Source organism: Fistularia commersonii, chromosome 22 (assembly GCF_037954325.1).
Source record: "Fistularia commersonii isolate RoL2024-O1a breed Wild chromosome 22, RoL_Fcom_v1.0, whole genome shotgun sequence".
NCBI classification, from domain to species: domain Eukaryota; kingdom Metazoa; phylum Chordata; class Actinopteri; order Syngnathiformes; family Fistulariidae; genus Fistularia; species Fistularia commersonii.
In genome coordinates, this window is record NC_141305.1 from 2,202,064 (window position 1) to 2,217,136 (window position 15,073).

A 15,073-nucleotide genomic window follows, 5' to 3' on the forward strand; every position below is an offset into this window, starting at 1 on the left:
ACAGCGTCAATGGAGACCGGGGCATTATTTATGAGGTAGGCTGCCGATCGGAAGAAACCGTTTTTGTGGTGAGTAGTTTTGGTCCTGACCTCCTGCCTTAGGGAAGTGGTTCAAAAAGTCCAAGTCATAAGAATGATAGGGGCAGGATGAACGAATGGAGATAGGACAGGGAGTCAGGAAAAGTTACCTTTGCAATCATTCCGAACACATCACTTTCATACAATGGAGATAAAGTCCTCTGAGCTGGATGACTACACACATGTGAATGAATGAACATGATTATAGGAGATTATAGGATGAATTATAGGAGTGCTTCCATCCTCGCACAAACAGAGGTGCCGCAAAGAAAAATCTAAATTAGACTAGAGAGCTTAGCATTTCAATTTAATGACAGATTTTTTTTTTTTATTTAATTCCATTCCACAACTTCTCTGAAGCTGAAACTGCCCCCCTTATTCTTCAATATGTATTTATGTAACAACTGTTCATGATACCTTCAAATATTGAGTTAGTGGGAAGCATGTTAAACTTCACATTGACCCCTTTATTGGCCCTGATGTGTTTGTGTCATGTCAGTGTTTCTGATCTTGATGTGCTGCCAACAGTCATAATCAAGTTACAAAGGTTCACTAGTTCACAAATTAGCAGGACCCAGTGATTTTTTACAGTCATCATTAGAACATGGAGGCTGAGAGGTACATGCAGAAGAGAAAGGGGGTATGGAAGCTGTGCTCCTCTGGTTATGTAATGGCATTCTGGCGTGTCAGTGTTGACCAATTCAACACAGAATGTAAGAAGTATCCAGAGGAGACATTGAGTTAATTTGACAAAACCGCATCCTTAAATAGACCTCAGAAATGAAATAATTCTCTTATCGGACCCTTGCATGCCCCTTCCGTTCCTATCTCCACTCTGGGAAAACAAGCAGCTGATCTTATGAACCCTTGAAGATTATAGAACATATGACTGACAGAGTTTGTTTATGTGGCGAGGTTTAGTCAGAAAATGACGTGATAAGCGCCACGCCCAGCCTGTCTTGTCTGGACAGGAGAATGTACGCTTTTACCGAGCCGAGCTGCTGTTTACTAACTGAAAGACGTCTGCATACAAGTTCTGTTTGCAAAACTATTAAGTTATGCTGCAAGTTAAAAAAGACATTCATATGTTCTACACTACTGCATAGATTAAAAATACTCACATGTGATGTTTAATGACATTGAAAACAATCTTGGGACATTTGCAGAGGTGGTTTTTACAAAAATAGGGACCGTAATTGTGACCTGGCGGCCACTAGGGAACTCAGCGTTGTATGAAGACACTCCGAAAAAGGACGAACAAAGAAGATCAATTTCCTGTAACTGTGATGAAGCTGTGATATTTGTTGTGTGACTGCGAGAGAGTGTGAGAAGGACAGAGCAGACTGTTCATCTGAGGCACAAGATGTTGAACCGTCAGTGTTCTGTTGACACATAGTCAAAGTACTGTGTATATATATATCATAAATACACATGAATACGTTCTTTAGCGGGAGCGTGAACATGAAAGTGCAAAGTCTATTAACCAAAACCGCAGTGAAACTGTCTTTCAAACACTTTCTTCTCACTGTAAACACGCATGACTTTCGCTTATGTGAGCACGCGACAAATCCGTGTTCAATTAAACGTAGCTCCGTGATTATAATAATATCTACGTTTTAACCAATGTACATGTGGTCGTATGATCGCCCCCCCCCCCGCACAATCACGTGCGGGCTTATCACCGTTATGATTCTCTGCTCTCGTTGTGTTTGGCGGGGAAAGCGAGCACAATGTAACTCTCTGTCAAGTATTAGCAAATCAATCCTCTTTCGAAGAAACATGTCAGCTGAGTAACATTTGGCTACACAACAGTTGTTTTGCCTGGAATTTGAACAGCCAGGCGGGAACACTTTGACCGATTCTTCTATGTTTTTTTTTTTTTTTATTTTTCTAAAGCTTCTGTGGAGCTTCTGTCAAGTCCTCAATCTGAACCAACAAAAATACAGACCGATTCACCCCGGATTAACTATCAGGTGAACCTCACGTAGGATTTTTGTTTGGAATAGAAAAACAAAACATGACTAGTTCGTGCACTTATGCAACCGTGATTGCAGATGAATCCTCATGACCACGAAGAAAAGAAAATTCTCTATAAAGAGTCACCATTATCAAACTTTACAACTTTAAAGCACTCTTGTAATAAACCAGATTTATGATGCTATCACGAAGAAGACAGTCACTCACAGTCACTTTTTGACTTTGGACGAGACATTTTTATGCTGAAGGTGCCGTTCGAAAACCGATCATTTCCCCACACTTTCCACTGAGCTGCCCAATAACGGGCAGCATTTTAACAGGAAGGTGAGCTGCCCCTCCATGGATTAATAAAGAGCACAGGACAAAGCAGCGCAGGTGGGGCTTTCAGTTGGCAAGAGCTCTCTGCATTGTTTGACATTCAGAGAGGGCAATATAGAAAAGTGCAGATAAGCTTCAAACCTTTGTTAACTGGAATGGGGGTAAACTCATTTGATGTTAGTTCAAACAGCAAGAAGGTGTCTGATTGGATTTTGACTGGGGGCCTTTCTGTGTGGAGTCTCCGTGTTCTCTTTTTCACTCCCAGTCTAAAAACATGCAGGAGGTTCATCGGAGATCCTAAATTGGCCAAATAGTTGTATGTCTCTATATGTGGGCCTGCAATTGGCACCTGGGATTGGCTCCTGGTAACACTGAGTGCAGGATAAGTGGATTAGAAAATGAATGAATGTGGTAGGAATTCTATTTCAAGACACTAAATAGATTGATTTATATCTACTTTTAAAGCATAGATGTAAACATAATGTGTGTCTATCAGGAAGCTTGGAGGGGAGCCACTGCAGCTTTCCACACTGGACTCAAGCGACTCAGCAGCGCCCCTTGTGGTCAGATGTGGAATTACGTGCATGATCCGGTCGTTAAATAAATACTTGTAGCTTGAAAATAAAGGCATGTTGTCATTTCGGAAGACTGGTGCATAAATATTTAACCAGGGACTGAACAGCATCGTCTGAGAATGATGATTTTGGACATATCATACAAACATTATGTGCCTGTGTGAAGAGCAGTCCTTAAGGGGACGAGCACCCTCACCCCCCACACCCCTTTGCAGCTGTAGCTTGCAAAAAACCCTACGCCGCTTGATCCTGTGTGGAATTACAGACAAAAACAGGCGTGGGTGAAAACTACAGTCACTTCTTCCGACCCACCACTGAATAGTGCGCGGAGTCGTGTCTCAACAGGACAAACACACACCCTGAGCAAACAAACGCGTCCCTTCTTTTGTCTCGACGTCCTAAAGTAAAAGTGCATCACGTCGTGGAGTTGTGTTGGATTACCCTCCGGACGAACCCTCCCCGGGATCCGGCCCTCCCCTCCCCGGGCTCCAGCCACCCCTCCCCGGCCTCGGGCCCCCCTCCCGCCGCGGTTGTTGACTGGCTCCGCCGGTTACGTAACCCGGTTGGTCGCAGAGCACGTGGCCGCCCCACAATAGACGGCAATATTCCGGCGGATTAGACATCGACGCCGAGCAGCGAATAAAATAAAAATGTCCGCACGTAATAAAAAAATAAAATCATTAAAATGACAACTTTTCAGTGTAAAACAACAACATCCGGTCAAGTGGAGACGCATTCCTTTACGCCGGCGCGTGCCCCCCTCCTCCGGTCCGCCAGCGCGAACCACCGCACAAGACGATGTGGACAAATAATAATAATAATAATGATTTAAAAATATATATATATCAAGCGGGGGTTGAATATTGTGAAACGCAATTAAAAGTTAAAAAATGTCGAGATTGTGAGTGCTATTTTGTGCCAGAGGTTGTAATGCGTAATTAAGTAATTAACCCCCTCCCCCCTACGGAGGGATGTTCCATCTCTGATGTTTATTGGATTAGCCCGGTCTCTCCCGTTCGGTGTCACCCTGCCCTCGGCGGACTGACCACGGCTTCTCTCTCTCTCCCTCTCTCGCTCTCCCACCTCTTCCCCTCCACTCCTCCTCCATCCCAAAGCTGTCATGCCGAGCGGCGCTCGTATCAACCCATGAACGCCCGGGAGGAGAGCGGCAAGAGACGGTCGTTGAACGCGGTCGAGTGAGAGCGAGTACCGAGACGCGGGGGAGAGGGGGCTGTCGACGAGAGCCACCGCTGGAATCCGTGACATTTTCGACGCAACCCACGGGAAGAACCGGTCGGAGGGGGGAGGTGGGGAACACGGAGCGGCGGTAGAGGAGAAACACGGCGGCGTATTTCTTCCCCCTGCGGTGTCCTATTTCGTCGGTGAGTACATTTTGTCTGACTTCCCCCGAAGCCCTTTCACTACCGACCACGGGAGAGAAGGTCTATTTAGCTTCTCCCCGGGGTATTTCTTTGTAGCGCTTCCTCCGGGAGCGCCGCCCCCCCTTTCCTCCGGCGACTGTACGCGGTGAGACCGCGACGTGTCCCCGGTCAGCCGCCGTTCCGTGGGAAGCGAGACACGCTAGCTGGCTAGCTAAGAAACAGCCTGCTAGCTCCGGTGGCTAGCGCCGGTGTCGCGTGCGACCGGAGAGAACGACGGTTTAACGGAGCGTCGGCCCCACGTGTGAATTTCGCATCACGTTTCGGAGGAGTGACAATAGCGGCGGCGGAGAAATCACCGCCTCCGGTTTCCGCCACAGAAAGAGAGACAGAGAAAGAGAGTGTGTTCTTCCGACGACGTCTTTTCCACGGACGTCGGCGGTGAATCACGCGAGTTCATTCCACTCGGGTGGGCTTCTCGAGGCGCGAGCCCCACGGTGTTTGACGACAAGGCGGGCAGAGCGACGCGCATGCGCACTGAGTAGCGTCCGCTGCCCAAAGGACCTCCAGCCGTGTGTGTGTGCGTGTGTGGAGGTCTATATTAGAGCCCCCTCCAAAGTTCAGGGGTCGAGTTTCCTTCTTGATTTGCAGGAATCGGAGGCCTTGGGTATCATCCATAGTGTTTGCAGAGTTTGTCAAAAGAAGTCAAACCTGATGCTGCTGTTGTTGTTGTCGTGGTGTCAACATTGCCCCCGAAGTGACAGGCAAAGAATCAGGCTGTACCAGATTGCTCACAGAGTACAAACTAGCTACATGGCTCTCTTTTGACATTTTTTTTTTGTTTGTTTGTGAGGAATCCTTTTAAAGTGGACACTGGACTTGATTTGTCCGGGTGAGAGCCTTCAGGTGCAGCAGGTCTTCTCCCATGTTCTTCTGATTTAACATCGCCGTGTCTCTCTGACCTGCACGTTGCCTGCTATTTACATCTTCAAGCTGTCGTCTTATGTGAGCTAAGGAAATAGGATGGCATATGGATGATAAGTAAGGGACACGTCATTCTGGCTTGGATTGTTCGAATGGGAACACCACCCAGTATACTTTACAATCAGGCTGGGATTTTTCTTGGGCTCAGTGTGTTTACTATATAGCCAAGCCAGGATTCCAGTAGCTTATTTTTGATCGTGCAGCAGGAGGGCCATAATGTGGGATTTTTATGAAGAAATGTTCATGATATGAGCACACAGTAGTGTAGTCAGCTCTATCATAATTTGGGCACATCTTTTTTGGGAGTGTCCAAGAAAACACTTGTTCGATCTCAGTATCTATTTGAGTAGTTGCAACAAAGTGTCAGACCGCAGGTAATTGCAATACGAACTGCTAGCCTGCGATTTAAGTAACTGTGACTCTGAGTTGACCTTTGCTTGACTGATGAATGCCAGGATACATTCTTGCATGAAGTGGGATTGTTCAGGCCTACACAATGAAGATTTATTTACATATGGACATATTTAATGGGTGTGCAGACTGACGGGATGGAAAATGTATGGCTTTGAGTTTGACAGTTTAATTATTGTATTCTCTTGTTTTTTGGGTTTTCTCTGACAAGTGAAAGACAGTGCCGTCCTTTTTTGGGGGGGGGTGTACTATGTAGTTCTGGAAGTTGAGAGTAATCAGAAATCAACGTGAAAGTGAGTGGCTATCATAGAGAAGTTACTTCTTGTTTAATTCTAATTGGCCGAATTGCAAGTAACAACTTTGGCTGTGTTAGTCATAGAAACAAAGAGTCATTGAACAAGATTTTCTCTGAAAACAGGTGGTGACTCGGATCTGACATCGTTGATTGTTATTTTCACATACATTTATATAACCCTATACCATCGCTTCTGCAGTCGCCGAGAGTGTAAATATGGGTGTCACAAGATCCAATTACTTGTTATATCATCAGCATAGAATAGAAGTTTCCTCTAGTAATATAACTATTTCATGAAAACAAGGCTATGTCTGCTGTGACAGGTTCTGTAACATCCTCCATCACAGAGGCAATGGAAGTATGTAGCATTCAACTGTCCAAAGTGGGTTTTAAAAGTTAATGATTTATCTTTGTATGATCGAGAATCGGAAGAATGTGAGGGCCCATCCCTGCCTTAAACTGTTTTCTCTCCTAAAACTTTTGTGGTAAAACCCATAACTTCATGCCTTTTACTTATCTTCTAACTCAAAGAATCATATACACTGATTGCATAATCTTGTCTAGCTTTGAGAGGTGTTTGACAGATATGAAAGCATTTCATGATAAGATAGGCAGATTAATGACTTCCCTGTTTTTACCCACCTTTTTTTTTATATTCATGGAAACGCATAGACGACACTGCCTGAACTTCTGTTGACCGAGTGCAGTGATAAGGACTGTTGCCAGCCTCTCCTTCCCTGTGGCGAACATACATACCTAGCCATCTATGAAGAGCTGTTAGGTAATAACGCTGTGGAACAAGAGTGGTATTTTGTATCCTCGAGCCTGCGCTCGCAAACCGGAGATACCCCGTCTGCAGTGTAGCTCATCTCCAAATTTTTCAGAGGAGCTGATCATGAATTTCAATTTGATCGGAGTCTTGTTTCAAGGTTAAACTAAAGAAACACGGAATTTTTTTTATCTGACTGTGATCAGCACACCACCTTCTGACACCGAGGTCTATTCGGATATCTGTTAGCGGTGTTTAACAACAGTGACTTTAACATTTAGCGAATGAAGATGTTTCTTGTTGGCTGTTAAACCACTTTTTCATACATCCTTTCTTCTGTTTTAAATAGCAAAGGGCTGTTTTGCCAAGTTGAAGGCAGTATTGACAAAACAAGTCCTATGCAGTGCCAGCAAAACTATTCCAGATTGAATGTTTAATCACCGTCTTGTTCGGTATACGTGGATTCGGTGTCTTTAGGGACAGATTGGATTTGTATTTTGACCGCACTTCGACCGGCTCTTTGTGATCCTTGCACAAACAAAAACACCACTGAGGCCAAGTGGCTCGCGCCAAACTGCCAGCCTCGTGGCGGCAGGGTTCAGTCACAGCTTCAACCGCACCGTCGAGGCTCATCTTATCAAATAAATGCCGTTGATTCATAACACAGACGGCAGGGGTGTTTGGAGCAGCAGTCGCGTCGGCTTAAAGCCGTGCCCGACCCGCTCGTGCGAAAAGCAGGGGGAGGAAAGCGCCACGAGTATACAGTACATGGAAGAAGTATGTGTACATTGTGTAATGTTTCCATGTGAAACAGCACTCCAAGAGTGCAGCGTCAGACCAGTTTTCACGGAGGTGTGCTTTCCCGGTTCGCAGCTGTAGTCATTTTACATGTTCCGGGACATTTTTGCCGTCTTGACAAGTGTCGGGCTCACAGTCACACGAGAATGTGCTTACGAGTCGAGAGGTCAAGTATAGCTGATTACGAGTGTCAGGGACATTGAGGTTATGAAATGAAGGACAAAAAGGAATTCCTATTTTATTCAAAGTGACTTAAAACATGTAATCTGAAAAGCTAGATTTGGATTTCTGTGGCTTTAGACCAACAAATGGCATAGACTGCTCTTTGTTGAACAAACTACGGTTTGTGGTTACGCTGTCCATGTGCAATCCCAAACAGGTCGGATAGGTCTTGCTCAACCCTCCAAGTCACCTCCTCACAACATAAAAACTGCTAGAAGCTTTTGTCATGTGAGTCATTGCTCTCGCAGCTGTCGGTTTGACATAAACACGTGTTGTGATTGTGTCAGGTTGTCCCAGCGGAGCCTTCTCTCGTGTCCGAGGGGGAACCGATCTCTGTATCGGGCTTTGCGGTTTCTCATCGGGATCGATAGGTATTTTGCGGGACGACAACGATCAGATGCCCATATTCCGGCCGCAACGATCTCATACGCAAACAGTGCACTTCCTGTTTCAACCCTGTTGTTTCATGCAAGCAGGTTATTTGAAATTCACAAACAAGAGTTCAGACAAGCTTTTCGTACGAACCATCCATGCTCCATTGAGCGCAGACTAGCCAGTACAGTACACCCTTGTTTTTCGCGGGGTTACATTCTAAAAAGAACCCATAATAGGCAAAATCCATGAAGGAGAAACCTTTATTTTTTTTCTTACAATTATCATACAATTAAATACTCTTATTATACATTGCAGCTGTCGTCCTTATGTTTTTTTTCTTCCTTCTTTGTGGAACGAACGGAAGATTCATTCATTCTGTAATGCCGACCTACAGCCGCATAGCTTTTACCTTCCCTTAGTATGTCCAAAAGTTTAACTTTATCTGCGATAGATAGCATCTTCCGCTGCCTTTTGGCCCTGCCGCAGGTGCTTTTGTCGGTCCGGAGCATTTGGTCAACATTATGGGTTTTAGAGAAACTCAAAATTGCAAGAGAATTTGCACGTACGCCATGTAAATTTGGCAAGCTGTTTTACGTACGTGTACATATTAAACTGCAATGTTATTGACGCACAGGTAGAGAAGAAGCGGAGTGACTTTTTAGCCAATCAGAATGCAGAACACAATGCACGATGCAAATCCGTGAAGTAGCGAAACCGTGAAAAGTAAACCGCGTTATAGCGAGGGATCACTGTAGTTGTAATCGCCATGAATCACTGAAACTGTCTTGTTTTTTAGTATTTGGCGATGTTGGTTGCTCCAGTCTGTGGAAATGGAGGCCACTGACCGTTTCTGTGAGGCTTTATTTGTTGTGGATTTATATCCCAACAAAGGGGGAAAGGAAGTGACCTTGACAATAAAGAGGAAATGTATGGAAAGCGCACCGGAGCAGAGTGTGGTTTCCATGGCGGTAGGGCTACTAGCTGCTCGGTGCCTCTGCCATTTGGTGCGTCTGTCTCTGTGGGTGGAAGGGCAGTTGGCATCATGACTGGCAGCGTCACAGTCAGAACAGTCTGTCTCACTGATCAGCCCACCTTGCCCTCAGAGCACAATCACACTGTTATGTCTTAGCCCTTCTTCGCCATGGTAACATCACATGATAGCACAGAAACAGTGGAAATTTTCACGATGTGCGTGTTTGTTTGTTTGTTTGCTCGCTCATTTGTACCGGCATTTCTTTTTCATCCACGCAGCTTCAGCGAAGCTCCTAGAGCATGTCACCTATCACGTGAACCCGCCGAAAGAGGTCTTTAGTATTTCGTTGTTATTCACAAAGCTGAAAGCATCAATCATGTGCGAAAAGAGGTTTCAAAGCCAGATGCTAACGGTCTGTGTTTGGGGGAGAAGCCCAAAACATCGGAGTGAGTTCTTCAGACGTTGCAGTTCTGTGACGCTAATTCCTGAATTGTTTCAAAAACAGGCATCCCATTAAAACTTGTCAAAACCATTTCAGATAATGTGAGTACTTTACAACCACTGAGTTAGCTTTACCACAATATTTAACCAGAAGTGGTAAGGCTCTGAAATTCTTGAGGTGGAGTTTTACACGCTTGGGTGATTGTGGTTCGTGTACTCATGTATATATTTGCAGTTTCTCTTAGGGAACTCCCATGTTTTGTCAAACGACTAAACCGATAAAATTGCTCGCATCCAAACATCTTTGTTTTCCTCCAGGTTCCCACCGTCATGTAGGCCTTGACTCCCCTTAGACTCCAAACCAAAATCATAATTCAGACATATCTTCGCATAATTTGTGGTGGTCTTGAAAGTGTCTTTTGAAATAATGGAGCTATTAGTGCGAAGAATTACTCAGTTTTTTATTCAGACTGGCGTCAGGAGGTTTCCTGTTAGTTTCCTATCATGTTGCTTTGAAGCAAGAGACCTTCCCTTAGTAGGATGGGGGCGATACTTTTCCAGAGGATTTCTATTGCTGGTAGGCATCTCACTCAACAAACCTGTGCCGTCAGGCCCTCCTCGCAAAGAAAGTGTCGTTATTTTTCACAGTAAAAGTGTAGCTTGGGGCAATGTGCAAACAAAAAAAAAAAAAATCAATATAAAGGCTCGAACTAACACATTATACCTTTTTTTTCTGTTTTTAAGTTGTTTGTCATAACTTTTTCCTACAACTAAATCGCATCTCTGGTCCGCCTCATTCGTCACTTTCAAGTGATTCTGAGTTAAAGTCGTCAAGCATGTGTCAAAATGTAGGAACTTGGCTCGGGTCTTTCGGAGTTGTGGCAACCATTAATAGACAGTTTGTCCAAGCCGGGTTGAATCAAGGGCATTTGGATTTGACTGCAGAAACCCGAAGACCCCCTCCCCACTTAGGGCTTCCTTTAGTTTCAGACCGAAGTTCTCAGGAACACAGCAAACAAGCACAGCTAGTCTTGTGTTTGCCATTGGACAAGCACGACCTGGATAACTTCGAGCTGCGCTAATAGCGTAAATGCTCTGCATGCAGGTACGGCGACAGCATGTTTTTCTTGTTGCAGTGTTGCTTTAGACTCCAGAAGGTAGATCTTGGCAACTTCTGACTCAGCGCATACGCACGCACACACACACACACACACACACACACGCTTTCTTTCCACACCAAACACCAGCTAATATTTCCCACTGAGCCTGTTCATTGACTGTGTGTGTTGGAGTTGTAGCATGTATTCATCAACAAATAGCCTTAACTGTAAACACACAGGTCTGTGTTTGGCAGGGTTTTCCAAAGAAATTTGCTGATTGCAACCCATATGTTTTAAAAGCTTGACAAAATACTAAAAGCTACATACTGGCTGCTTTTTAATGGGTTTCTAAATCGCTCAGCATATGACTGCTGTACTTATTTAATAGTTTCACCTATTCAGTGCTTAAATTAAGTAATGATAATGATTAGCTTATGTCATCTATAAAATAATTGAGTAATGTGTATTAATAATTTACTTTTACATGTTTGTTTTTTTTTGATAATGATCTGTATTACATGTAGTGTATTTCAAGTGCACATAAACTATTTATACTTTATAAAGCACTCCAAAGCATAACTTGTTGTGTGTCACGAGCTACATAAATATATTTGTAAATAACTGCTTGTGAGAAATTAAGAGCTCACAGCATACCTTAAAAACAAACTCACCATAAAGCTTTGCTGTTTGTAAAACAGGTAAAAAATATTTATGCACACGTACACAAACCCTGCAGGCTTAATGGGTGACTGCTTTTGCCCATCACATCTTTTTCACTGACCTGTTGTGTGTTTTTGGCCGTCTTTGTCCTCTCCACTTGGGCTACGAGAGCTGTTTTCAGTGTTTACTGGCGGCCTTCTGTAAGCTGCAGGGTCCGTATCAAAGCGCCGTCACACAGAGCGCCTCTTGTTTGGGTAGCTGGCTTGGTGTTAACTATGCTAATGACAAGCTCATCCTAAACTGTGAGCCATTGTGTTTTAATATATGGAGGGCAGAATAGGCATGATCCCGTCTCTTTTCTCTCAAGTGTAGTTGTACGGGACTCACGGAGGGTTGTTTGGCATTAATAAGTCATAATTTGGTTCCTGTAGCCTGGGGTCATTCGAGGGATTTGGAAACCCTTTGATGGCAATGCATCATAGGAAACGCTTAGTAACGCCTGGGAAATGTTGTTCTTGGCGAGTCAGGTCACTGACAAATTTTCTCTTCATGTGCTGCGGTGAGAATCTCGGTCCATTTTATATCCATCCTATAATTTTCAAAGCGGTCCTTTTGTTTCTTTTAAGAAAGGACTTGTAAAACCGACTTATTTAAATATCTAGATATGATAACCTTCTTCCACCGATGACAGTCTGACAACCATTCAGTGATCTTCACGCGATGTAAACTTTGTGAATTCTATCCCGTCCGAATATGACACGTCTATTGACGACACACATGTTTTCCATTCTCCCTCGCGGGGAAAGAGCCTCTTCCGCTATTTGAAAACTTCTCCGACTTTGGTGTTTGAACAGGTGGGAGCTCACGTGTTCATCTCGGCTGCCGGCGCTTGAAGCTACGAGGGGCAGCGGACGGCCGGTCGCGACAAGGCTGCACGCGGAACGATCAATCTGCCCACATCGGTCCATACCGATCAGATGATAAAGTTACCTCCTGCTTGTGTTTGATTGTATGCATGTGGCAGTGCTCCATGTAAGGATGAGCAGCAGGATCACTGGTCACAGCTCGCACTCATGTGACACTGCTATTTCTAGCCAAATCATTCCCCCTTCCTGATGGCTTTAGCAACAAGAGCGAGTGGTGGATATGTGACACCTCAGAAAGCAGCAGCGCTGGAAGGTGGGGCAATTCATCAGATAGAGTCCGGTGGTATTTATCCCGAGGCCACCTTGGAGGTTGGGATTAGAGGCACAGAACAATGGCGTGTGGGACAAGCGAGTGGAAATGACTACGGTCAAGAAATAAACGCCAAAGTTATGTGAGACGAGTTGTCGTCACAGTTTGTTTCCACAAAACCGTCGTTTCTCAATAAAGAAAGGTCCGTGCACCTTTCAAGGCGGCAGACGGGATGCCGGGGGGGGGTCAGGTGATAGCGATCCAGAGGCAATTGTGTTGCAGTGCGGTGGCGTGCTTTGTAAACAAATTCTCCCGTCCTTCAACCCAGTGTGACGGGAATGTGGTCGTATAGTTTAGTATTACTTCGCCTGTCAAACAATCAGAGCTGCAACCCTTGGGAATCTCTTTACTCCTGTTTTCCCTCACTGATCTGAACCGCTGCTTATTTTAACTGCTTATCCAAGTCTCCCCACAATGTCCCTGGACTACATTTGTTGTGTGTTTTCTGAAGCGTCACCGCGACGGTTACCGTTTCGACGTGCGTAGCGGCCGAACAGTGAGGCGGCATTAATATCATTCACTGCCAATAAACTTGACTGAATTTCACACCTTAGATTCTTCTTTATCTGTGATGCATAAAGTATTTAAAATTCAAACATTTTCATCGAGTGTGCAGCAAATTGAAATTTTATTTACATATTTAATAGGCACTAGGGCCTGCCATTGTGAGCAGACATGATTACTGCATTAAATCATGCCATTAAGCATTAACAAGCAGTCTCCCTACTTATGTGAGTGCTTTTTTTCATTCATAGTATTAATCAGGGTGTGATTACAGGTCTTATGTGGGTACGTCTGTTGTTAATGGTGAATTACATAATGATCCCTTTCAGATCTCTGATATTCTAAACAGAGAAATGAGAATCATTTGGAAGGGAGTCAGCGAGATGTACCGTTACTCAGAGTACTTAACCACGATAGGAGACCCCGGAGAAACCGCCAAAGAGTGTGTGCCCGGGAAAAAAAAAAAACCCACAGGTCTTCTCCAATAAGTAAAGGTGCTATTCTTAGAAGAAGCCATGCCATGTCTGTAAACTATGAGAGACGAGGATTAAATGACTTTTAAAAATCTCCAGGGTTCCCTGTACTGAACAGGTGATGACATCTTCATAATGTCGCACACATTCCAGCCCCGCGATGGCTGGTCAGTAATTGACCCCCACCCCTCCACCCCAGTAATGCTGAGAAGGCTTACCCAGCTTCAGTCTGAGCTGAAGTCAACAAACCTGTCAACATACACTCACTAACGCTTGTGTTCAGGATACTCATAAACCAGTAATGCCCCGCTGTGTGTCTGAATTAGCTGAACCGTCTGATTTATCTTTTTGTCCGTAGACTTTTTCAGTGAAGCCTTTTTTGAATTAGTATGAATCAATCAAGTAATGGAGTGTTCTCCGTTAGGGATTCCAGATGCACGGATTGTCTTCATCTGCTTTGCCTTGCCTTTCACCGCAGAGGAGAATCAAGTCTTTATAAGCTAATTCGCTCGTGGCCGTGACCGTTGGAGAGTACGTCTTGATCCAGCGCGTCCTCAAGATTTTGATTTTGGATCAAGCTCTCTGTTTGTCACAGACCAAACCATTGTTTTTGACCATAGTTAAAAGTATGGTAATAATGATAAATCTGGATGCGTGCAGGTGCAATTGCATTCTCAGATCAACATCTAGGTGACAACACAATGTTTAGCTAGTTGGCTACCTCTGCTGTGTGCCATGTGAGGCCGAACATTCGCTCAGCTTGCTTGTGGAAGCGTATAAGTACTCACAAGGCTTTCAGTCTACCTTGTTTTCCCATGCAGAAATTTAAAATGCTCATAAAACAAGGAACAGGAAATGCAGTTTAGCGACTTCTCTCTACACCCAATTGATACCTTTTCATTTCACGGCGCAACACATCGGCGTCAACTCCCCCCTTAAAGGACTTCATTCAGTCGAAGTTCTTGTGGTATGCAAGTGAAACGGGTACAATTACCTTTCACTGTGCCCCCTCCTGGCCGCATATGACGTCTTGATTAGAGATGATTGGTGGAAAAGTGCTCGGAAATGAGCTCTTACAATAGGATTAGAGGTGACCAATGCAAATCCAACCCTCCCCATTTACCCTCCATCACCGGAACACCAATAGACCACTTGTCACACCGAGTTTCCTTCACCGACAGGCAAGCTGTGACAGCACTCAGACCCAAGGAAGGTTGCACATGTGACACAGGGCTACCAACTATGTCCAAAATACCTCTCCCCAAAGGCAGGGGAGACAGCTGCAATTAAAATGTTGTTTTTATAGCGCCGGATCTGTCGGTGTCATCATGCATTTTCAGGCCAATACAAGATTTGGTGCCATCTTGACACCCAGGTGCTGATTTTACTTTTCATAGCATGTTGCACTTTGTTTTGGTCAACTTTTTCCTTCGTAAACTATTGGAGACTTGACCCTCCTGACCCTTCTGTCTTCAGCCATTTATTTCCCTTAAATGCTGTATGTGA

At 44.5% G+C, this 15,073-nt stretch overlaps 1 protein-coding gene across 2 annotated transcripts in view; it reads left to right on the top strand.

Annotated features, from left to right (window-relative positions):
* The first annotated feature begins 3,965 nt into the window (after window positions 1-3,965).
* The window catches only part of slc20a2 (solute carrier family 20 member 2), a 48,281-nt gene continuing 37,173 nt past the window's right edge, over window positions 3,966-15,073 (top strand). For both annotated transcript variants that reach the window (XM_086169984.1, XM_086169985.1), the window contains exon 1: window positions 3,966-4,329. The gene's annotated coding sequence lies outside the window, so the exon portion shown is untranslated. The remainder of the gene's footprint in view (window positions 4,330-15,073) is intronic.